At 44.2% G+C, this 27,768-nt stretch overlaps 1 protein-coding gene across 1 annotated transcript in view; it reads right to left on the bottom strand.

Moving 5' to 3' along the window:
* IGSF11 (immunoglobulin superfamily member 11) overlaps positions 1–27,768 on the bottom strand; it is a 241,290-nt gene that overhangs the window by 14,406 nt on the left and 199,116 nt on the right. The window lies entirely within an intron of this gene.

Below are 27,768 nucleotides of genomic sequence, written 5' to 3'. Positions count from 1 at the left end.
GCTCTGGTAACACCCCCCAAGACCTTATGGTTCATTTGCATAATTGTAAAGGTAGATTTCAGAAGGCTGTTGGCCATGGATAACACATATAAGGAGATCCCACAGTCCCGGTGCCTGGATCTAGGAGGAATGTCCCTGGTTATCAGGATGGATTGTGATAGGAGATTCCTAGATGCTACAATGTACATGTGGAGTGTAACATCTATTGTATGGATGTCTGGAAATATCACCTCTGGGGGATCCCAACCCCTGGATTTAGTGACCTAATGCATCATGGGAAATTAATATGCAAAGTAGTTTTCCTATTGGCCCGATCAGACTGGCATCTTTGTATCGGGGGTCTTACTATAGGTCATGAAGGTCTGGTGGCTCGGAGTAAATCAGTAAGGTGGGGGTCTACACCAGGACCTTGGCGGGGGGCAGTAACGCTTTAGGCATTTATATATTTCCACCCGGGGGAGGGGGGGTGGAGGGTTTGGCTATAACCGGCAACCAATCACCTGTAAGACTGGGTCTCCCCCATTATATGAGGAAACATGACATATAGTATAGAATAGTTAAACGTATAATGTAACAATGTATCAATGATCCACAGGGGAGGAGTCACTGCGCTCAGCTCTGCTACATGAGCACCCACTACACAATATGAGGAGCCCGGGGGCCACTCACTGCCCTCCATGTACCCGGCACTGGCCACAGCTGGCGCCCGCTACATCCGCCTGGTGCCCACACCCTGCAAGGCACCAAACAAGTGCAAAGTATCTAAGCTATAGAGTGCGATACCGAGTAATGGTATCTAAGCTAACAAGTGCTATACACAGCCAAAGTATCTAAGCTATAGAGTGTGGTACTGCATGAGGATATCAGAGCAAACTAGTGTTATGCACAGCTAAAGTATCTAAGCTATAAAGTGTGATACTGAGTAATGGTATCTAAGCTAACAAGTGCTATACACAGCCAAAGTATCTAAGCTATAGTGTGATACTGCATGAGGATATCAGAGCTAACAAGTATTATACACAGCCAAAGTATCTAAGATATAGAGTATGATACTGAGTAATGGTATCTAAGCTATAGAGTGTGATACTGAGTAATGGTATCTAAGCTAACAGGTGCTATAGACAGCCAAAGTATCTAAGCTATAGAGTGTGATACTGAGTAATGGTATCTCAGCTAACAAGTGCTATGCATAGCCAAAGTATCTAAGCCATAGAGTGTGATACAGAGTTATAGCATATCACCTAACAAGTGTTACACACAGCTAAAGTATCTAAGCTATAGAGTGTGATACTGAGTTATAGCATATCGGCTAACAAGTGTTATACACAGCCAAAGTATCTAAGCTATAGAGTGTGATACTAAATGAGGGTATCTGAACTAACTAGTGCTATACACAGTGAAAGTATCTAAGCTATAGAGTGTGATACTGAGTTAGGGTCCCTGAGCTAACAAGTGCTATACACAGCCAAAGTATCAAAGCACTGATCCTAAAACAGGGTATCTCAGCTTTAAAGTTTGATACTGAAAAAGAGTTTTTTATATTATGAACTTGGATACTGAGCCAAAGTATCACATCAATCAAATGTGATACTAAGACTTGGTATCTAAGCTATCAAATGTGATACTGAGTCAGGTTATCTAAACAGAGCCTGTAAGCTATTAAGTGTGACATTGAGCCTGGGTATCTAAACTATAGATATAGATAGACACTGCGGATACTCGGATCTCTTCCAAGGACGGACAATTCAACAGGGGACAAATCTGTAACATGTGAGGAATTCCCTGGAGATCCCGGATCACTGCAGAATCTGCAACTCTACAGCCCCGAACCCTGGATAATGTATAATGGAATATCTATCACCGGATACAAGACATAGAGATATCCAGGAGGATCCCCAGTATTCATGGATAGAGATAGATAGATAGATAGATAGATAGATAGGAGATAGATAGATAGATAGGAGATAGATAGGAGATAGATAGATAGATAGATAGATAGATAGGAGATAGACAGGAGATAGATAGATAGATAGATAGATAGATAGATAGATAGATAGGAGATAGATAGATAGATAGATAGATAGATAGGAGATAGATAGATAGGAGATAGATAGGAGATAGATAGATAGATAGATAGATAGATAGGAGATAGATAGATAGATAGATAGATAGATAGATAGATAGATAGATAGATAGATAGATAGATAGATAGATAGGAGATAGATAGATAGATAGATAGATAGATAGATAGGAGATAGATAGGAGATAGATAGATATGAGATATATAGATAGATAGATAGATAGGAGATAGATAGATAGATAGATAGGAGATAGATAGATAGGAGATAGATAGATAGATAGATAGATAGATAGATAGATAGATAGATAGATAGATAGATAGGAGATAGATAGATAGATAGGAGATAGATAGATAGATAGATAGATAGGAGATAGATAGATAGATAGATAGATAGATAGATAGATAGGAGATAGATAGATAGATAGGAGATAGATAGATAGATAGGAGATAGATAGATAGATAGATAGATAGATAGATAGGAGATAGATAGGAGATAGATAGATATGAGATATATAGATAGATAGATAGATAGATAGGAGATAGATAGATAGATAGGAGATAGATAGATAGGAAATAGATAGATAGATAGATAGATAGATAGATGGATAGATAGATAGGAGATAGATAGATGATAGATAGATAGATAGATGGATAGAAGATAGATAGATAGGAGATAGATAGATAGATAGATAGATAGATAGATAGATAGATAGATAGGAGATAGATAGATAGATAGATGGATAGATAGATAGATAGGAGATAGATAGATAGATAGGAGATAGATAGATAGATAGATGGATAGATAGATAGATAGGAGATAGATAGATAGATAGGAGATAGATAGATAGATAGATAGATAGGAGATAGATAGATAGATAGATAGATAGATAGATGGATAGATAGATAGATAGGAGATAGATAGATAGATAGGAGATAGATAGATAGATAGATAGATAGATAGATAGGAGATGTCTTCCCCGGTCTCGCAGGGGTCTGTATTGTATCCGCCTTTCCCCCGATCAATAGTAGATATTTCCGTCAGATGTCAGCACTTCCCGGAGTGATGGGACGACACAGCCGGATCATGGCCATTAATTACAGTAACGAAGAGCTGAGCGCCTGACGCCGGGCATTGATCGCCGCCTCAGCACTATATTCCACATTAACATGCGCCGTCACCTCCTCACATCCTCATTAATGGAATCACGAGATTTATAAATATCAATTCCAGAATCTGGAGAAATTGCAGAGAGAAAGTATAGAAAGGAAACAGGTAGAGAAAGAAAGGAATGAAGAAAGAACAGATGGAAGAAGGAAGGAAAAATGAAAATAAAAATGGAAAGAAGGAAGGCAAAAAAGGAAAGAAGGAAAGAAAGAGGAAAGAGAGAAAGAAAGAAAGAAAGAAAGAAAGAGAAAGAAAGAGAGAAAGAAAGAGAGAAAGAACGAGAGAAAGAACGAGAGAAAGAACGAGAGAAAGAACGAGAGAAAGAACGAGAGAAAGAACGAGAGAAAGAACGAGAGAAAGAACGAGAGAAAGAACAAGAGAAACAAAGAAAGAAAGAGAGAAAAAGAGAGAAAGACAGAAAGAGAAAAGAAAGAAAAGAAAGAAAGAAAGAGAAAGAGAGAAAAAGAAAGAAAGAAAGAGAAAAAAAGAGAAAGAAAGAAAGAACGAGAAAGAACGAGAGAAAGAAAGAAAGAGAGAGAGAAAAAGAGAGAAAGAAAGAAAGAAAAAAAGAAAGAGAAAAGAAAGAAAGAAAAAGAGAAAAGAAAGAAAGAGAGAAAGAGGAGCAGCTGTACAGGGGCCCCAATCCCAATCACTGAATGTACTGCTCCCACCCAGACAACACTAGACATCACCTCCTACACTTACACACAGCAGCTCCTAACCTCCCCAAATAGTTTTTCAGGTATTTTTTGCAAAAAATGTATTTTCTATGCTCCAAAAATAATATGAGCGGAATTGGAGGCTTCTGTTACTTCAGTGACGTCTCTTGTCCCCAGCCTTCTTTTTCGGGGGGGGCTAATAGAATTACATGTGTGTAAGGGGATTTTCAAATTCAAAAACATTTTCAAAAAGTTTCTCCTTTATGGACCAAACACAGGATAAAAAATGTCTGATTCTTATTTTGTCTTCATGATTGTCCCCCTTAATGATTCAGAGGTGCTTGTACATTTACCATCGAAACACAATAGAAAACATTTTTTGAAAATTAAAAAAAAAATTAAAATTAAAAAGTTTCCAAAATCATAATGGAAAAATTTGGGATTTTCAGTTTCTTGAATGACGGCTCCATCTTACTGCTGATACCTATACAATCCCAAGAGAATAGTCAATGTGGAAAGTGATTGTAAGTTTTTTTTTTTTCTCTAAAAGTTCAAAAAAATATTTACAAAAAATTTCCTTTGTGACGGTACAAAAAAAAAAAATAAAATAGAATAATGGAAGATCCTTTTGCGTTTTCCAATGACATTTCCACCCCTGTTTCTGTTGTGGACCAATGGGGATGGGAGGCGCTAATATTGTTGTAGAATTTTTTTTTTTTTTTAAAAGTTAAAACTTTTTTTTTTTTTTAATTCCAATGATGTTTTCATAAAGTTTCCCTTTAATCCAAAAAAAAAAAATAGAAGTTTGTGGGTCTTTTGCTCCGTCAATAACATCTCCATCTTCTTTATCAATCATTTAGGGGGGACCCGGCAGTTTCAATAAAATAGACTGGAGATGGTCTTTAAAAAAAAAAATTCAAAAACATTTACAAAAAGTTTCGCTTTGTGAGTCATAAAAACTCCATGAATATCTTATTCTTGTACTGCGGCTGGTTGTCCCCTTAAAAAGCCAGTTTGGGGAGCGCTAACAGTTTTGCAATCCCCTTCCTCTGCTCTCCGCACCTGTCTCGGGCCCCGTCTGACCTCAGGTGACACTGGAATAAGATCTGATGTTTTTTTACCTGCACTTTTTATCTGCTGACTCAGCAGCTATGAATTTTACATGGATTTCCCATAGACTGAGCGCAGGGGGAATCTCTTTACTTCTTGTTGCAGTTGGTTTAGAATTTGCTATTTTGACGAAACGTAGAAAAAAATGTAAAAAACACTCCCACATTTCTCCATCTTGGCGCCAATGATTAAGGTTAGGTGATCCCCCAACCCTTCCATGGGGTCCGCACAGATCCCCCCGCCCCCTCATGTCTCTGCAGACCTTGTATCTGATGTCAATACACAACGACTATCTATATATGATGGAGGCTCAACTCATCTCCATAAACCTGGACCATCACTGACCCCCATCAGACAAAAAACTTTTTTGATACCCTCTATGGGTCTAAATGCCCCAAGGGAGGGGTCTTCAGTTTATCCCCTCCAGTGGGGGAAGCCATGCAAGAGAACACTATAGACCCAGGGGGGACACATCCAAACTTCTAAAGGGGCAGACTCCTCCTTCATGGACCCAGGTCTCAGATGACCCTGCATCCAGGGTTGGTCCTCGTTATCGTTGCTGGTGACCCGTGATGTTCATGCCAGGTACATGTCCTCCACCCTCTTCCTCTCCCGAAAAAACCCCTGGACCTATAATCCTCCTGTGTTATAGCTGCCTAATCTGCCAGCACCAGTTGTGGACCAGAGTGAACTGGTATTTGAATTGGAAAAACTTGTGAGTTGCCCTTCAGGACTACGGTATAAAATGTTTTCTTAGAATTTTCCTTCCCATTAGTCAGAATTTACACCGGTGCCAAGTGCTGCCCACACGTCTCCAGATCATCTGCTCCCGTGTTCTCACCTCGCTCGGCTGCCGGGAAGGAGTAGTATTACCGGGAAATATTTACCTGCAGTCACATTAGGTGACATTTGGTATTTTCTGGGTGTAAAAGTGGATGAAGTTGGAGAACATCACACACCGACATATTGGGCCACATTTTACTTACTGTGACTCAACAGAATTGTGTCAAATGCTCTTTGGTAAAAGTTGCCCAAAAAACAGATGGTGCCACTTCCCGAGAAGTACAGGGGGCGCCAGATTATTGAAAGTCGTGCGCCAGTATTCAATCATCTGCCACGCCCTGCACATTAGTGAGGCAAACTGCACTACTGGCCCATTGGGTCATCAAGAACTGCCATAGTTTTCCCTCTGCTGCCTCTGGACAGTCCCCAGGTAAGGAAACTGTAGTGGGTTTCAGCCAGAAAGCGGAGATAGACCAGCAAAGATCAATCATCATAGACCATGATAGGTCAACCATTGTAGAACTGACAAAGATCAAAAACCATCGATCAACCCTCATAGAAGAACTGTCAAAGAGCACCAAACATCAATTACTATAGATCCTCTAGACAACGATCAACCGCCTATAAAACACCATTGATAAACTGTCAAAAACCACAGATAAACCATTAAAGACCAACACAGATCAAAAGATACAGAACAATCCAGATCATAAACACATAGACCAACCATAAATCAACCAACATAGAAAACACAAATCAACCACCTCGGCTCATCATCAACCATCACAGATCAAACATCTTAGACCATTATAGAAGAACTGGAAGAGACCACCGTAGATCAACTGCAATAGACCAACCATCATATATTGTGATAGATCAACCACCATAGATGATCCTCAAGCACCATAGATCATCCTCAAGCACCATATATCAACCATCATAGACCACTATAGAAAAACTGGATGCGACCACCATAGATCAACTGCAATAGACCAACCATCATATATTGTGATAGTTAAACTGCCATAGACCATACTCAAGCACCATAGATCAACCATCTTAGACCATTATAGAAGAACTGGAAGAGACCACCGTAGAACAACTGCAATAGACCAGCCATCATATATTGTGATAGATCAACCACCATAGATGTTCCTCAAGCACCATAGATCAAACATCATAGACCACTATAGAAAAACTGGATGCGACCACCATAGATCAACTGCAATAGACCAACCATCATATATGGTGATAGATCAACAACCATAGATCATCCTCAAGCCCCATAGATCTAACATTATAGACCACTATAGAAGAACTGGAAGAGACCACCATAGATTAACCATCTAGCTCAAGAACCATAGAGCTCCACAGAACTATCCATAGCTCTACCACAATAGACCAACCACAGACCACCCTAAATTAACTGTAAGAGACCATCATAGATCAACTGCCATAGATTGCAATAGATCAACCACCACAGACCACCGTAGAACAATCCTTAGCCCAACCACGACAGATCATCCTCCGTAGATCAATCACCAAGCTTCCCACCCATGAAAGCAGATTACCCCGATAATGTGGACCGTCCTTCCAGCTGAGGGTTTGTTACTACTGTATCCAGTCTCAATTTTCTTCTAAACACAAGAGTAACAAGAGTCATCTCCGGATAGTTACAATGTATCAGTGCAGGTCACATGTATCCGCCTGTAGCTGGCGGTTTGTCTGCGGCTGCGTCTTTGTCGGCGTCACCTTCCCAGCAGCGGAATAAATAAGAGCGCAGGATTTCATGAGCGACCAGATATGAGGCCAGTGATCTCCCTCCATGGAGCCAACGTCAGGCCCGAGGGGGAGCGAGACATTTCATAACCCAAGTGGCCTCTACTAAGAACTGGATGGTAGAGTCTCCCCTCCCCCCTGTATTACAAAGATATGACATCACTGGCAGGGAAAAGGTTAAATAGACCAACTGAGCCTCACTGTGAGGACCCTGGCTGGTGCGATCTGTCAGAGATTATCCATTACATATCAGAATATTCTAATAGAAGAGGACACCGGAGAATAAGTCCCGCCCCTCCGACACTCATAACAGAGAGTCTACATAATTAAAGGGATAAACCACCTTTCAATATTGATGAATCAATACGTGGCACAGTTAGAATTCTTGTAGACATAAAGTATTCAGAGCGATTTAGTGAAACAAGACGTTCCTGTAGATGCCCTCTTCATGGAGGTGGAGAAGGGGCTTGTCTGTGACACCGATACTTTACTGTTTGGTATCTTAGTCTTGTCCTCATCTTGGCTTCATATGAGGCTTGTGCTGCCGGGCGGCTGATGATCTGAATATAACAATTGGGCAGGAAATATTAATCTGGCAACTGTTTCCCCGTTCCTGACTGCGCTCCTGTTCTACTCCCAATTCAGATCCTGACTATGTCCCTGACTGCGCTCCTAATCCACCCTGACATTTCTGACCGAGCCCGGTTCTTTCACCTGATTTTCACCCTTAACTATGTATCTGACTACACTCCTGTATAACTCCTGATTCGTACTCTGACTACAATTATGACTACACCCCAACTCGTCTTATGATTGTGACCTCGTCTTTGTTCATGACTACTCTCCAATTTCCACTCCTGGTTCTGACTCCAACTACGGCTCCGACTACAGTCCCATTTTACTTCTGATTCTGATTACATCTAAATTCAAGACTACTCTCCCATACCACTCCTGATTCTGACTCTGACTACACCACAATTCTTCTGATTCTGACCTTGTCTATGCTCATGACTACACTCCCATACCACTCCTGGTTCTGACTCTGATTACACCACAATTCTTCTGATTCTGACCTTGTCTATGTTCATGACTACACTCCCATACCACTCCTGGTTCTGACTCTGATTACACCACAATTCTTCTGATTCTGACCTTGTCTATGCTCATGACTACACACTCCCATACCACTCCTGGTTCTGACTCGGATTACACCACAATTCTTCTGATTCTGACATTGTCTCTGTTCATGACTACGCTTCTATTACACTCCTGATTGTGACTACATCCCAACTCTTCTCCTGATTTTGACCATGACTACATTCCTGACTGTGCTTCTATCCTACTCTACAGTTGGGAATCTGTTGCTTCTGGAATAGATATACTGGTTTGGTTCTTATCCCACATCATGTCATAAGGCTTCTTTAGGTCACGCTTCATGTCAAGGGAGCTGCCTTACAAGGTAGTTGAAGGAGGCGGGGTTCTCCTTATTCCATCCTGGAAAACTTTTCATATTTTCCCAGGATCCCCCTTGTGGAGCATCAATGGCTATAAGACTCCACAAGCCTACATGGCGGCCTTAATTGGCAGTCTCCGTAAGGAGAACTTTTACTTCCCGACTTCTGTTCTACTCCTCATTCGGCTTCTGACCATGTTGCTCGCTCTGCTCCCTTTGGATCCCTGACCCATGACTATGACCCATGACTATGCTTTTTAAAGTTTTCTTACAATCCTGGTTCCCATTCCTTCTCAGATTCTGAACTTGGCTACATTTCTGACTACGCTCCAGATCCATTTCTGGTTCCGACACTTGACTTCTTGTATTCCAACCTTTCTCCTTTTGTTTACCAGCGGTGCTGTTCCTGACCCGGCCACTAGTCCATCAGCACTGTTACTCCCTCAATGATTATGTGAAGAACCATGAGTAGGGAATGTGACCTGGAACCTCCAGACCACCCTGTGTAAGGTCAAGGATCAAGAACAGGGAGAGGAGTTGAACTCTTTACCTCCAAAGTGGAACCGATTGCAGAAATGATTCTAGTTTGTAGAGACCTGGTGGTCACAGACACCCCCTTTAACAGGCCCCTGACTACCATAGGACCTCGGCTCCTGGTGTCCCCTTTATTATCCTGACTCCCAATGTGACTGAGTCCCGTTCCAGCCTGTAGTTTTTGTTTCCACCTCTAAGTTTTCTTTCCATTTTTTTTCAGTTTTTTAATCATTTTTTTCTGAATCGCGTTTTTTTTTTTTGCTTTTTTTTTTGTTTGTTTACAGCGTTTACAGAGTTTAATTAAGGAAATAGCAAAAAAAAGAAGCTGCCAATATTAATTTTGGAAATGGATGAAATTTGCGTCCTGGCAGAAATTCAATATTGAAGACATAAATATGTTTTCTGTCTTGCACAGAAAACCCAAGCAGATTTTTTTAAATTATTTTTTCCAGTTTTTTTTTTGCCAATCTACCCTCAAAAGCCTATAATGAAATTTAGCAAATACCACATTTACATAGTATTCACGCCCTTTATTGTGATACAATGAGCTCGAGTGCCTCTTGTTCATGATGGTCTTTTGGTTGAGGAAGAAGACATAAAAAATACTCTAACATTGGAGGTCCCGAAGAAGACTCGTCGGGTTCTGAGGCCTCCTAACCAACAGAGGAAGAAAGACGTTGTAAGGAATTGAGAAATAACCTAGTGATCTCTCTGACAGAACTTCAGGGACCCTTTAAAGTAGACACTTAAAATGCTCAACTGTAGCAGAGAGACCTTGATTGGGGAAGTGACCATTAGCCCAATGATCCCTTTAAGAATCACCACCACTCCATCTCCTTGTCAGAAATAAGACCTTCATGGTCAAGTGACTACATTTTTCTTTGTCCTTGGGCACCACGACCACCATAGCAATGGGACAGTAGGGCCTTTAGTGGGTTCCCCAATCATCTCTCAGAAGGAGCTGCAGGAAGTTGTACCTCATTGGCCACCAAAACCAGAGCAAAATAGCTGTGGTTGGTTACAAAGAATTGAAGGATATCTCATCCAGAACAGCATGTTCATCAATGAGCAGGAACCTAATGATCTCTGATCGAGCTGCATGGACCTTTTCAGAGAGGGCATCATCTCTACTACTCTCCACCAATTAGACCTTTATGTTCAAGTGGCAATATGGCACCCCACATTCCGGGCCACATATGCAACAGGGGCATAAGAGACACTTTTATAAATACTCTTACATACAGAACTGAAGAGATATTTTCCAGAAGGACCACCATCTCTAACACTCACCACTAATGAGATCTTTATGGTCAGGTGACCGTATGACAGCTCACATAGAGTTTGACCCTCCTTGGCCATCAGGACAAACCTAAAACAGCAACTGAATGACCTTGGTTGGGAACCCAATGCTGAAGGGACCCTTTCAGCAGTTCCACAACCCTTACTACTCTCCACCAATGTGACCTTTAGGCCACTTAAGCAGGTGGGAAGCAAGGACCAAGGTTGGAAAAGAGACCTAGAAACCAATGAGCTCAGAGAGAGACGACCAAGTCTACTTCTCATCATCAATTAGACCTTTAAGGTTAAGTGTCCACATGACATCTCACAAGGAATATGCTTCCTCTAGGCCAATAGGACCATTTAAGCAAAATGGAGGAAAGACCAATTCTGTGGAACTCACCATGGAGCCAGTTATATTTTCAAAAGGACCACCATATCTAGAACTCACCACCAATGGGACATTTCTGGTTAGATAGAGCTTGATCTTCCTTGGCCACCAAGACCAACTAACAGGGACGGAAAGGCCTTGGTCGAAAAAGTGACCGATATGTCTGATCTCTCAGACAGAACTGAAAGTACATTTCCAGAACAATCTCTACTACTATCCATCAATGAGAAGATTTGGCCACCAGGAGCACTTAATCAACTGGACAGAAGAACTTAGGTTGGAAAAGTGACCTTAAAACCTTGAGTTGGAGTGAACCATTCAGACGGACTATCTCTAACTCTCACCACCAATGAGATCTCTAGAGTCAAGTATAGACTTGACAGCCCACACAGTAGGTTCATCCGTGGCCACCATGATCACCTAAGTCTTAGGGGCAGATGGACCTTGCTTGGCCAAGAACCTAACGATCTATCAGACAGAACTGCGGGGGTTGTTTCAGTAGGGATCGGACCACCACCTCCTCATCTCAAAACCAATGAGTTTTTAATGGACAAGTGTCCACAAAACATCTGACATTGCGTTTGATCTCGAAGAACTCTCAAACCAAAAGATTTTAGCATAGAATAATGGAGAGAAGAAGTAGTTCCAGGCCTGTAGCCACAAACCCTAGACGGCTCGAGTCTGTAGTCACTGCTAAAGCTGCCTCAACAAAGCAAATAAAAAGGTTTACGGGCATTTGTGAAATTATACAAACTGGTCTATGCTAATATAAGCCTGGCTGATGTATTAAGGAGATGAGAGCGGCAGAGAATGGGCGGAACCGGACGGTGATTGCTGATTATGGGTTTTTCAAGAAAAAAAACCCAAAAACTCAGAACTGCTAATTTTTAAATGATTGCAATTAAAATTGTATCTCTTTAGAAGGAAATAAACCCTTTGCAGGTGGTTCCAGGAGTGATCACAGATGAGAGCTCTTCAGGATCGGCATGTTAGACCCCTCCCAGAATCCTACTCCACATTGGCACCATGCCCAGGCTCCGAGGAACAATGACCCCTTTAAGAATGGAGCTCATTACCAGCAATGACTTACAGGAGGAGAGGATGGACCAGGACGACTGGCGGCTTTGTGGTGGCTTCCGGACCGCGGCCAGAAAATAGGCGTAATTACAAGGACCACTCCACATGTAGACATGAATTCCGCAGATGGAGGAGCTTGTGTTACTATAATTGTCTATCTGTGATGTGACAATCTATTATTATACGCGCTGAGCCGGCGATTAGAAATAATCACTGCCGGAGGAAAAATCTGACAAATTCCAAAGAAAAAAAAATCACCATAATTCAAAAACGAAAAAGTTACGGAGCAAAACCACCGTGAAGGCATCTACAGGTACTTCATGGTATGACCCACCTTCTGGGTGCGCAAAGAGAACCTGATTCCCAATAGAACTGGAGAATAATGGATCAATACCAGAGCTTTGTAAGGGGTGTGAATACTTACGCAATCCCTTAATTTCAATTTCAACTAGTGTTATTGAAGGGTTTCCCAACCTACAAGACATCAATGGAGGCCACGGGCAATCAGTGACTCATGGATTCCATGGAAGGAACCGAAAATCAAGCACATCCTACATTGTGGGGGGCACGGGAGGATGTCCACACCAGACCAACCCTTTAAAAATGATGCACAGTCCTTATACAACTGGAAATTGTAATGGGGTCACAAGAAGGAGGACCCCAGCAGACGTTTTTGGATTAGGGTGTGAATATTTTTACAATGCCCTAATATACACTTGAAACTGGTTTTACTGTAGGGAAACTCCACCGCTTATGCATCAATGAAGGCTATGAAGACTCAATTTGTGGAATCAAAGGGGCCAGTGGCAATACCACCCAAAACTCTGGAGGAAGGAATCACCATAAACAGAAAACAGATATAAAATGCTTTATATAACTGGAACTTGTAACGGGGTCACAAGTAGGACGACCCAACGGGGTCACAAATAGGACTACCCAACGGGGTCACAAGTAGGACGACCAAATGGGGTTACAAGTAGGACGACCAAACAGGGTCACAAGTAGGACAACCAAACGGTGTCACATGTAGGACGACCAAACGGGGTCACAAGTAGGACGACCAAACGGGGTCACAAGTAGGACGACCCAACACGGTCACAAGTAGGATGAGCCAACGGGGTTACAAGTAGGACGACCCAACAGGGTCACAAGTAGGATGACCCAACAGGGTCACAAGTAGGACGACCCAACGGGGTTACAAGTAGGACGACCCAACACGGTCACAAGTAGGATGACCCCAGCAGAAACTTTTGGATCCTTAATTTAAACTTTAAAATTCAGATTAAAAGGCAACTCCTATTAGTAGACATCAATGGATTCTCTGGAGGGCAACAACAAGAGCGCCCAACACACTGGAGAGATGGGACAGAGCACCCCTCGAAATAACCATGGATACAGCATGTTAAGGGGAAACTGACCTGATTCCCCATAAAACTTGAGGATGTGGCTCACTAACGTGGAGGGAACCCCAGCAAACCCTTTATATTAGGGTGTGAATACTTATGCAATGCCCTTCTATGATCTTTAAACTGGTTTCATGGTGAAACCTCCTCTAAATTCTTCACGACTCGGCGGCGACCTGGCAGTATACACATTTCATAGGCACTTTTAGCTATACTCGTGGTCTGTTGGAGTCTATGGTGGTCTAAGCTCCGCCTCTTGACTCTTCTATCTGTATATCCCCCTTGCTTTACACTGCAACGTTGTCACGAAATCAGAATTAAGAACACACGGACATAACGAAGACTAGAAGTGATTGTGAAGGAGGGGGGGGGGCAGGTAGGTCCTCCTCATATATATATATATAGGCCTCTATAAGGGGGCACTTACTTTTGTAGATGCCATTTTTAGACCATTGGACGGAGCTATTATTATCCTTCCATCTCTACCATCTGCCGCGCCGTCGCCGCTCTCTCGCACATACATCAGTCTGTTACACCTTGGGGTGCGATTGCACCGGAAACCTAAAATAAGATTGTTACTAGGGGTCCCAGGCGCTGCCCCGGAAGGTGCCATCTGCGAGTAAACACACTCATGTAGTAGGGTCTGAGCAGGAGCCTCTGGTTAAATTTTCATACGTGATTAAATATGAATAGTGTCTGGAAATCTTACAAGTTTCATGCATTATTCAGCAGAAATCAGGTTTCTCACTCTGGGTTGTCGAGTACAAGACATTTTCGCTTCACGGAGAGAAGGAAAAGGATTGGATTTGGGTGAGAACATCGCATTTCCTTTTACTTTTATGCAGGATTTGCGTAAAATTCATGAAAAGGGATTTTTGAACCCCGTTGCAAAAATCTGCACGCCCCTTACAAAATGTGCTTTATTTGAAGTAGGATTTGTATCTTATCCTATGGAAGCTTCTAGGCAGCAGCTACCGGCTCCGGGTGAGCAATATGGGTCAAAAAATCCTACAAAATGCTTGTACAGCCGGTTCTGGGTCATCATTGGACTGTGGGACGTCCTTACATGGATGAAGATGGGGTTGGAACGCAAATCTATTGGCGGTAGCAGAGGACAGGGCTCAAAAATTCTGGCTACAATAGCGGCTGTGAATCAAAAATACTGGCGATAGAAGGGGGGGAGACTCAAAAATACTGGCGATAGTAGGGGGTGAGACTGAAAAATACTGGCTATAGTTGGGGGCGAGACTGAAAAATACTGGCTATAGTTGGGGGCGAGACTGAAAAATACTGGCTATAGTAGGGGGCGAGACTCAAAAATACTGGCTATAGTAGGGAGCGAGACTCAAAAATACTGGCTATAGTAGGGAGCGAGACTCAAAAATACTGGATATAGTAGGGGGCGAGACTCAAAAATACTGGCTATAGTAGGGAGCGAGACTCAAAAATACTGGCTATAGTTGGGGGCGAGACTGAAAAATACAGGCTATAGTTGGGGGCGAGACTGAAAAATACTGGCTATAGTAGGGGGCAAGACTCAAAAATACTGGCTATAGTAGGGGGCAAGACTCAAAAATACTGGCTATAGTAGGGAGCGAGACTCAAAAATACTGGCTATAGTAGGGGGCGAGACTCAAAAATACTGGCTATAGTAGGGGGAGACTCAAAAATACTGGATATAGTAGGGGGCAAGACTGAAAAATGCTGGCTGTAGTAGGGGGCGAGACTCAAAAATACTGGCTATAGTAGGGGGCGAGACTCAAAAATGCTGGCTATAGTAGGGGGCGAGACTCAAAAATGCTGGCTGTAGTAGGGGGCGAGACTCAAAAATACTGGCTATAGTAGGGGGCGAGACTCAAAAATACTGGCTATAGTAGGGGGGGGGGGGACTCAAAAATACCGGCTATAGTAGGGGACGAGACTCGAAAATACCGGCTATAGTAGGGGGCGAGTCTCAAAAATACTGGCTATAGTAGGGGGCAAGACTTAAAAATACTGGCTATAGTAGGGGGGGAGACTCAAAAATACTGGCTATAGTAGGAGGCAAGACTCAAAAATACTGGCTATAGTAGGGGGCGAGACTCAAAAATGCTGGCTATAGTATGGGGGAAACTCAAAAATACTGGCTATAGTAGGGGGCGAGACTCAAAAATGCTGGCTATAGTATGGGGGAAACTCAAAAATACTGGCTATAGTAGGGGACGAGACTCAAAAATACTGGCTATAGTAGGGGGGGGGGGGGACTCAAAAATACTGGCTATAGTAGGGGGGGGGACTCAAAAATACTGGCTATAGTAGGGGGCAAGACTCAAAAATACTGGCTATAGTAGGGGGCAAGACTCAAAAATACTGGCTATAGTAGGGGGCGAGACTCAAAAATACTGGCTATAGTAGGGGGCGAGACTCAAAAATACTGGCTATAGTAGGGAGCGAGACTCAAAAATACTGGCTATAGTAGGGAGCGAGACTCAAAAATACTGGCTATAGTAGGGAGCGAGACTCAAAAATACTGGCTATAGAAGGGGGTGAGACTCAAAAATACTGGCTATAGTAGGGGAAAGCTACAATATGGGTCAGTACCGGCTACATGCAGGATGGGACCGGCTGTAGTAGCCTCTGGATGTCCACATGAAGTAAAGAAGGAACAAAAGTTTTTGAATTTGTAGAAACTTTTTGAATCTCTTAATATGGAAAAATGTGGGATTTTTTTTGGAGTTGTATTTTATGTTTTAGCATAAATATCGGGATTAATCCGCGGCATCTGGTGCGTTTAATGAGAAGGTTCTGCGCCGCGTCCTGCACATATGTGGCTTCGTTTACCGCCAGGCATTAAGGCAAAAAATTGCAGCGTCAGGCAGGAGGCCTCGGCCGCGCGCCCATTGTTTCCCTCCCGTTAAAGCCCCAATGAATCAGGGTGTCACATTCCCGCGGAGGAGCCATTTGTTACAGGCGCTTCCTGTTCTCACTGCGATTCTGCTGAATATCACAAAGATCTACGAGAGGTGCGACGCTTGTTTCTGCAGTAAGTGGATGCTACACGGCCCTGCGCCACTTAAAGGGATAGAGTCTCACAATGTTTATGGGATGAAAAGGGGTGTGTCTCATTATTGGATCATCTGCTCTTCCAAAAACCACAGCAGAGCAGTGTCAGGACATGATTACACTATGTGAAGCTACAATCCTGGAATATAAATCCACATATCACAGTCCTGCTGCTACTAACATCATACACAAAGGTCTGATTACACATCTCTCCAGGGACAATACATAACATTGACTGCACAGAGCGCAGAGCACAGCAGTGTGAGGTCTGATTACACATCTCTCCAGGGACAATACATAACACTGGCTGCAGAGAGCACAGAGCACAGCAGTGTGAGGTCTGATTACACATCTCTCCAGGGACAATACATAACACTGGCTGCAGAGTGCACAGAGCACAGCAGTGTGAGGTCTGATTACACATCTCTCCAGGGACAATACATAACACTGGCTGCAGAGAGCACAGAGCACAGCAGTGTGAGGTCTGATTACACATCTCTCCAGGGACAATACATAACACTGGCTGCAGAGAGCACAGAGCACAGCAGTGTGAGGTCTAATTGCACATCTCTCCCAAGGACAATACATAACACTGGCTGCAGAGAGCACAGAGCACAGCAGTGTGAGGTCTGACTACACCTATCTGCAGGGACAGTACATAACACTGGCTGCAGTCTGTATGATCACTCCTGCTGACTGTTTCCTGTATTATTTGTTATGGTTACATTGTTGCTGTGGAGATACAATTTTCCAGTACAGTTTTTTTTCTTTTATCTCCCCCTTGGCCCCCAGTGTTCTGTATAATATATAGATTATTTAGAATGAAACTGAGTCTGAACAACATCATCACTGTATAACACTCCTGACACAGGAATCAGTCTGATGCATAGAAACCCCAGAGGGAAGGGCAAGGGTTAAAGAGAATCCATTAAACCAGTCAAATTCCTTTTATTAAGTGGTTCTCCGAGCATCGGTGTCAGCCATTTTATTGTACAATTTAATTAACATTAATGCCTCTCTCAATCTCTTATTATTAAAACTGATGTCATCTAACAGGAGAAGACGTCAGCCTGAAATAACACAGAAGGGGAAGGGGAGCATCAGAAAAGTATAAGCGATGGCCTAAATCTCTAAAATGTACACAACCAAAGACCACGAGAGGAATGTACAAGAATATACCTACTATAATACTGCCCTCTATGTACAAGAATATAACTACTATAATACTGCCCCCTATGTACAGGAATATAACTACTATAATACTGCCCCCTGTGTACAAGAATATAACTACTATAATACTGCCCCCTATGTACAAGAATATAACTACTATAATACTGCCCCCTATGTACAGGAATATAACTACTATAATACTGCCCCTATGTACAGGAATATAACTACTATAATACTGCCCCCTATGTACAAGAATATAACTACTATAATACTGTCCCCTATGTACAGGAATATAACTACTATAATACTGCCCCCTATGTACAGGAATATAACTACTATAATACTGCCCATATGTACAAGAATATAACTACTATAATACTGCCCCCTATATACAAGAATATAACTACTATAATACTGCCCCCTATGTACAAGAATATAACTACTATAATACTGCCCCCTATATACAAGAATATAACTACTATAATACTGCCCCCTATGTACAAGAATATAACTACTATAATACTGCTCCCTATGTACAAGAATATAACTACTATAATACTGCCCCCTATGTACAAGAATATAACTACTATAATACTGCCCCCTATGTACAAGAATATAACTACTATAATACTGCCCCCTATGTACAAGAATATAACTACTATAATACTGCTCCCTATGTACAAGAATATAACTACTATAATACTGCCCCCTATGTACAAGAATATAACTACTATAATACTGCCCCCTATGTACAGGAATATAACTACTATAATACTGCCCCCTATGTACAAGAATATAACTACTATAATACTGCCCCTATGTACAGGAATATAACTACTATAATACTGCCCCCTATGTACGAGAATATAACTACTATAATACTGCCCCATATGTACAAGAATATAACTACTATAATACTGTCCCCTATGTGCAGGAATATAACTACTATAATACTGCCCCCTATGTACAAGAATATAACTACTATAATACTGCCCCATATGTACAAGAATATAACTACTATAATACTGCCCCCTATGTGCAGGAATATAACTACTATAATACTGCCCCCTATGTACAAGAATATAACTACTATAATACTGCCCCCTATGTACAAGAATATAACTACTATAATACTTCCCTCTATGTACAGGAATATAACTACTATAGTACTTCCCTCTATGTACAGGAATATAACTACTATAATACTGCCCCCTATGTACAGGAATATAACTACTATAATACTGCCCCCTATGTACAAGAATATAACTACTATAATACTGCTCCCTATGTACAAGAATATAACTACTATAATACTGCCCCCTATGTACAAGAATATAACTACTATAATACTGCCCCTATGTACAGGAATATAACTACTATAATACTGCCCCTATGTACAAGAATATAACTACTATAATACTGCCCCTATGTACAAGAATATAACTACTATAATACTGCCCCCTATGTACAGGAATATAACTACTATAATACTGCCCCCTATGTACAAGAATATAACTACTATAATACTGCCCCCTATGTACAGGAATATAACTACTATAATACTGCCCCCTATCAGCAGGTAGGTTATGTTGGAAGAGTGAAACCCCCGGATGTTTGTCTCCTTCAGCAATGAGACAAGTGGACAGAAGTGAACGCAGAAAGGGCTACACGGATGATGGGATGTAATCCTACGATTAGCGAGTCCTGTAAGGAGATTAGTAAAATCTCTTGTATTTGCCAGAACTGAACCGTAAGCCACTGCCCGTCCTTGTTAGCAAAATGGAAATTATAATAGTGCTGGAAGATTCTGTATCCGAAGGCAACAACTGGATCTAAAACTCTAGAACTAAGAGATTGGGGCAGATTTATTTACCCGGCCCATTCGCGTTCCAGCGGCGCGTTCCCTGGATTCGGGTCCGGCCGGGATTAATTAAGGTAGTTCCTCCGCCGTCCACCAGGTGGCGCTGCTGCGCTGAAGAGCATCGGAACGCACTGGAATACACAGTGCTGAGTGAAGGTAGGTGCAATTTTCGCTACACATTTTTTTAAAAATGCGGTGGTTTTTCCGAATCCGTCGGGTTTTCGTTCGGCCACGCTCCCAGATTTCCGCCGCGTGCATGCCGGTACCGATGCGGCACAATCTGATCGCGTGCGCCAAAATCCTGGGGCAATACAGGGAAAATCGGGGCAATTCGGAAATATTCGGGTAACACGTCGGGAAAACGCGAATCGGGCCCTTAGTAAATGACCCCCATTGTACACACATATATATATTACTGTATCTAAGACAATGATTACTGAGTTCTGTATCTAACTTTATCATGGGTGATACATTATAGTCTTGCATAGTCATGTAGTATACAGCCAGTCCCCTGTAGTATACAGCCAGTCCCCTGTAGTATACAGCCAGCCCCAAGTAGTATACAGCCCGCCCCAAGTAGTATACAGCCAGCCCACATGTAGTATACAGCCAGCCCACATGTAGTATACAGCCAGCCCACATGTAGTATACAGCCAGCCCCCCCCTGTAGTATACAGCCAGCCAGCCCCATGTAGCATACAGCCAGCCCCAAGTAGTATACAGTCAGCCCCCATGTAGTATACAGCCAGCCCCCATGTAGTATACAGCCAGCCCCCATGTAGTATACAGCCAGCCCGCCCTCTGTAGTATACAGCCAGCCAGCTCCCATGTAGTATACAGCCAGCCCCCATGTAGTATACAGCCAGCCCGCCCCCTGTAGTATACAGCCAGCCAGCCCCCATGTAGTATACAGCCAGCCAGCCCCCATGTAGTATACAGCCAGCCCCCATGTAGTATACAGCCAGCCCCCATATAGTATACAGCCAGCCAGCCCCCATGTAGTATACAACCAGCCAGCCCCCATGTAGTATACAGCCAGCCAGCCCCCATGTAGTAAACAGCCAGCCAGCCCTCATGTAGTATACAGCCAGCCCCCATGTAGTATGCAGCCAGCCAGTTCCCATGTAGTATACAGCCAGCCCCCATGTAGTATACAGCCAGCCCGCCCCCTGTAGTATACAGCCAGTCAGCCTCCATGTAGTATACAGCTAGCCCCCATATAGTATACAGCCAGCCAGCCCACATGTAGTATACAGCCAGCCCCCATGTAGTATACAGCCAGCCCCCATATAGTATACAGCCAGCCAGCCCCCATGTAGTATACAACCAGCCAGCCCCCATGTAGTATACAGCCAGCCCCCATATAGTATACAGCCAGCCAGCCCCCATGTAGTATACAGCCAGCCCCCATATAGTATACAGCCAGCCAGCCCCCATGTAGTATACAGCCAGCCCCCATATAGTATACAGCCAGCCAGCCCCCATGTAGTATACAACCAGCCAGCCCCCATGTAGTATACAGCCAGCCCCCATATAGTATACAGCCAGCCAGCCCCCATGTAGTATACAACCAGCCAGCCCCCATGTAGTATACAGCCAGCCCCCATGTAGTATACAGCCAGCCAGCCCCCATGTAATAAACAGCCAGCCAGCCCCCATGTAGTATACAGCCAGCCCCCATATAGTATACAGCCAGCCAGCCCCCATGTAGTATACAACCAGCCAGCCCCCGTGTAGTATACAGCCAGCCAGCCCCCATGTAATAAACAGCCAGCCAGCCCTCATGTAGTATACAGCCAGCCCCCATGTAGTATGCAGCCAGCCAGTTCCCATGTAGTATACAGCCAGCCCCCATGTAGTATACAGCCAGCCCCCATGTAGTATACAGCCAGCCAGTTCCCATGTAGTATACAGCCAGTCCCCATGTAGTATACAGCCAGCCCCCATGTAGTATACAGCCAGCCAGCCCCCATGTAGTATACAGCCAGCCACCCCCATTTAGCATGCAGCCAGCCCCAAGTAGTATACAGTCAGCCCCCATGTAGTATACAGCCAGTCCCCATGTAGTATACAGCCAGCCCCCATGTAGTATACAGTCAGCCATCCCCCTGTAGTATACAGCCAGCCAGCCCCCATATAGTATACAGCCAGCTCCCGTATAGTATACAGCCAGCCCCCATGTAGTATACAGCCAGCCCCCTGTGAAGCACATAAAAAATAAAAAACTCAATACTCACCCTCCGGTGTCCGGATCGTTGGCGTGGGTCCCGGTCTTCGGCGCGGTTCCCGGCGGCAGCCATGTGATCTGCCGGTGGGCGCACACTATGATGCGGCGCTGTCGCCGCTGATGACGTCATCTTTGTCTATTCCTGATCTTAGTCTTTGAGTCTTTTCTTTCGGGTCCAGCACCTGCTGCGGCTTCTCCATTGCTGTCAGGAGTGACAGATCCTGTCTGGGTCTGGATACTCCACGGATATGTTCCCTACTATTGGCCACATGTGGGAAACTTCCCTGATAATTTTATAATGAACCTTTCTGTAATATTTTCTCCTTTAATATTACATGAAATATTTCTGTGTGAGGCTGAGATCTTAGGATCCTGGTCACGACGAGTTAATTTGCTTTAATAAACTCTACAAATGGCGCTCAGTGAAGCCGAGCGAGCGAACTCCAGCGCTCACCTTCCATGTACAAAGTCAACACCAGCCCTCGTTATGTGCTCACAGCTAATTGGCGCAGGAATTAACAGCTCTGTATCAGCACATTTACCAGCAGCGTGAAACAATGTCATGTTGTCATCAGTGTGTAAGGAAGGGGGGAGAGATAAGAGGGGTAGAAATATCACCCGAAACGTTACATCCTGTATTATACTCCAGAGCTGCACTCACTATTCTGCTGCTGGTGCAGTCACTGTGTACATACATGACATTACTTATCCTGTACTGATCCTGAGTTACATCCTGTATTATACTCCAGAGCTGCACTCACTATTCTGCTGCTGGTGCAGTCACTGGGTACATACATGACATTACTTATCCTGTACTGATCCTGAGTTACATCCTGTATTATACTCCAGAGCTGCACTCACTATTCTGCTGCTGGTGCAGTCACTGTGTACATACATGACATTACTTATCCTGTACTGATCCTGAGTTACATCCTGTATTATACTCCAGAGCTGCACTCACTATTCTGCTGCTGGTGCAGTCACTATGTACATACATGACATTACTTATCCTGTACTGATCCTGAGTTACATCCTGTATTATACTCCAGAGCTGCACTCACTATTCTGCTGCTGGTGCAGTCACTGGGTACATACATGACATTACTTATCCTGTACTGATCCTGAGTTACATCCTGTATTATACCCCAGAGCTGCACTCACTATTCTGCTGCTGGTGCAGTCACTGTGTACATACATGACATTACTTATCCTGTACTGATCCTGAGTTACATCCTGTATTATACTCCAGAGCTGCACTCACTATTCTGCTGCTGGTGCAGTCACTGTGTACATACATGACATTACTTATCCTGTACTGATCCTGAGTTACATCCTGTATTATACCCCAGAGCTGCACTCACTAGTCATTGCGTAGGTACATGACAGGTCGGACCCCTTATACACAGCCCTCGTCCCCCCTGTGTACGCAGGTTCCTGACACGTGGCTCTGCTGTGGGTACATGGGACACTGATCTGTAATGAAGCGCTGGGCGATCTATAATCACTTTCACACATATATAAGCAGAAGTGGATGTGGATATTCCGGTCACATGTTGTCTGCACCTTCTGCGTCCCTTTAATTAATATCAGTGTAATTACTATTGATTCCTTCCAGGCAGATGACAGTCATGTGATTGAGCTGGTGGTGTCCCTCGGGGAAGGCACCGCGCTGCACTGTCCCATGTGTCCTGTGATGACCAGTGACACGTTCCACATTCACCAGATCTACAGAACATGGACGACTTTTAAATGACTTTCTATCGATCCCTATTTTTTTCCCTGTGATGGCTCTCGGGGTCTTAAACTCGCCACTGTTTAATTTCTTAATATATCTGTATAAAATCTGATACAAAAAGTAATTTTCTACACACAAATAAAGATCTATATGATATAATTCTGTGCAACGTCACCACTAGAGGGAGCTCTATGCATTATCATAGACATCTATGTATAAACAGGATGTAGAGACCCTCTAAACCTAAACACCACCCAGATTACCCCCTGTACCATATCCTTAAAAACTCTTATAGAGCTTATACTAGACTAAATAACAGCCTAGACCACAACCGCTAAACAGCCCCAAGACCAGACCTCTGAAATAATACAGTTCCCTGACCAGACAGCCTAGACCGTAACTGCTAAACAGCTCCCAGAACGAACACCTGAATTAATACAGACCCCAAGACCAGACCCCTGAACTAATACAGACCCCACACCGGACCCTGAAGTAATAAAGACCCCACACCAGACCCTGAAGTAATACAGACCCCACACCAGACCCCTGAACTAATGCAGACCCCACACCAGACCCCTGAACTAATACAGACCCCACACCAGACCCTGAAGTAATAAAGACCCCACACCAGACCCTGAAGTAATACAGACCCCACACCAGACCCCTGAACTAATACAGACCCCCACACCAGACCCTGAAGTAATACAGACCCCACACCAGACCCCTGAACTAATACAGACCCCAGACCAGACCCCTGAACTAATACAGACCCCAGACCAGACCCCTGAACTAATACAGACCCCAGACCAGACCTCTGAACTAATACAGACCCCACACCAGACCCTGAAGTAATAAAGACCCCACACCAGACCCTGAAGTAATACAGACCCCACACCAGACCCCTGAACTAATACAGACCCCCACACCAGACCCTGAAGTAAAACAGACCCCACACCAGACCCCTGAACTAATACAGACCCCACACCAGACCCCTGAACTAATACAGACCCCAGACCAGACCCCTGAACTAATACAGACCCCAGACCAGACCCCTGAACTAATACAGACCCCAGACCAGACCTCTGAACTAATACAGACCCCACACCAGACCCTGAAGTAATAAAGACCCCACACCAGACCCTGAAGTAATACAGACCCTACACCAGACCCTGAACTAATACAGACCCCACACCAGACCCCTGAACTAATACAGACCCCACACCAGACCCCTGAACTAATAAAAACCCCAGACCAGACCCTTGAACTAATACAGACCCCACACCAGACCCTGAACTAATACAGACCCCACACCAGACCCCTGAACTAATACAGACCCCTGAACTAATACAGACCCCAGACCAGACCCCTGAACTAATACAGACCACACAACAGACCCCTGAACTAATACAGACCCCACACCAGACCCCTGAACTAATACAGACCCCACAATAGACCCTGAACTAACACAGACCCCACACCAGATCACTGAACTAATACAGACCACACACCAGACCCCTGAACTAATACAGACCCCACACCAGACCCCTGAACTAATACAGACCCCACACCAGACCCCTGAACTAATACAGACCCCACAACAGACCCTGAACTAACACAGACCCCACACCAGACCCCTGAACTAATACAGACCCCACACCAGACCCCTGAACTAATACAGACCCCACAACAGACCCTGAACTAACATAGACCCCACACCAGACCCCTGAACTAATAAAGACCCCACAACAGACTCTTGAACTAATACAGACCCCACACCAGACCCTGAACTAACACAGACCCCACACCAGACCCCTGAACTAATACAGACCCCACACCAGACCCCTGAACTAATACAGACCCCACACCAGACCTCTGAACTAATACAGACCCCACACCAGACCCCTGAACTAATAAAAACCCCAGACCAGACCCTTGAACTAATACAGACCCCACACCAGACCCTGAACTAATACAGACCCCACACCAGACCCCTGAACTAATACAGACCCCTGAACTAATACAGACCCCAGACCAGACCCCTGAACTAATACAGACCACACAACAGACCCCTGAACTAATACAGACCCCACACCAGACCCCTGAACTAATACAGACCCCACAATAGACCCTGAACTAACACAGACCCCACACCAGATCACTGAACTAATACAGACCACACACCAGACCCCTGAACTAATACAGACCCCACACCAGACCCCTGAACTAATACAGACCCCACACCAGACCCCTGAACTAATACAGACCCCACAACAGACCCTGAACTAACACAGACCCCACACCAGACCCCTGAACTAATACAGACCCCACACCAGACCCCTGAACTAATACAGACCCCACAACAGACCCTGAACTAACATAGACCCCACACCAGACCCCTGAACTAATAAAGACCCCACACCAGACCCCTGAACTAATACAGACCCCACACCAGACCCTGAACTAACACAGACCCCACACCAGACCCCTGAACTAATACAGACCCCACACCAGACCCCTGAACTAATACAGACCCCACACCAGACCTCTGAACTAATACAGACCCCAGGCCAGACCTCTGAACTAATACAGACCCCACACCAGACCCCTGAACTAATACATACCCCAGGCCAGACCTCTGAACTAATACAGACCCCACACCAGACCCCTGAACTAATACAGACCCCAGACCAGATCACTGAACTAATACAGACCCCACACCAGACCCCTGAACTAATACAGACCCCACACCAGACCTCTGAACTAATACAGACCCCAGACCAGACCCCTGAACTAATACAGACCCCACACCAGACCCCTGAACTAATACAGACCCCAGACCAGACCCCTGAACCAATACAGACCCCACACCAGACCCCTGAACTAATACAGACCCCAGACCAGACCCCTGAACTAATACAGACCACACACCAGACCCCTGAACTAATACAGACCCCACACCAGACCCTGAACTAACACAGACCCCACACCAGACCCCTGAACTAATACAGACCCCACACCAGACCTCTGAACTAATACAGACCCCAGACCAGACCCCTGAACCAATACAGACCCCACACCAGACCCCTGAACTAATACAGACCCCACACCAGACCTAAACTAATACAGACCCCACACCAGACCTAAACAAAAAAAAGCTCAGCTCTGCCACATCTGACCCACTCAGCTCTGCTGCATCACTAAACCTATGGACCAGGGAAGGATTTGTGGATGTGATTGGCGCAGCCCTGAGCTCTGGCTCCCGGACATCAGAGGAATCCGCCGCCAATAACAAGTATCCAGGGACACAGACATCAAAACCAGCATGTAAATGCATCCGCCGGAATCTGCATAATAACTCTGATAGCAGTCAGGGGGGAGGGGAGAGGCCGGAATAATAATGAATCTTATTGTGCTGGAGACAAGCATCCCCCATACATTATACAGCTGAGCTGCAATATCTGACACCACCTCATCCATAGGGGCGGCGCTGTCTCTAGAGGTCCGCCAGGTATTTCTAACACTTTTAACAAGAAATTCTACTAACGATAAAGGGGTTGTCCAGGTTTTCAAAAACATCACTGCTTTGCTACAAAAATAAAAAAAACAGCGCCATCCCTGACCCAGGACGGCGCCGGTATTGCAGCTCAGCTCTATATAAAATGAATGGACCCGAGTTGCGATAGCACACACAGCCATGTTTTTTTAAAATCCAGATGATCCCTTTAATAAGGAGAAGTAATGTAGACCAGCGCCCCTAGTGGTTACACTGTATAAATGCGGAGTGCTGCCCCTTGTGGTTATGCTTGGTAGTAGCCGTCTCCAATAGTGCAGGGTTGAACATCTGTTGTATAGAGGAGTCATTTTTGCGCTACGTGGCATCACAGTGCGGGTGTACGGGTGGTGGGTGCTGCGGGTCGCCTTCTCCCTGGGAGGGTGCGCCGCCTTTGAGGATGGAACAATCGTTAACCGATAGGAACGCAATTAAAAGCGATCTCGCCTCGGCCCCTCCGGTACGCAGCGC

Source organism: Engystomops pustulosus, chromosome 2 (genome assembly GCF_040894005.1).
Source record: "Engystomops pustulosus chromosome 2, aEngPut4.maternal, whole genome shotgun sequence".
Lineage (NCBI taxonomy): Eukaryota > Metazoa > Chordata > Amphibia > Anura > Leptodactylidae > Engystomops > Engystomops pustulosus.
The sequence above is the reverse complement of the archived record's forward strand: the minus strand, read 5'-3'. Positions and strand labels throughout refer to the sequence as shown.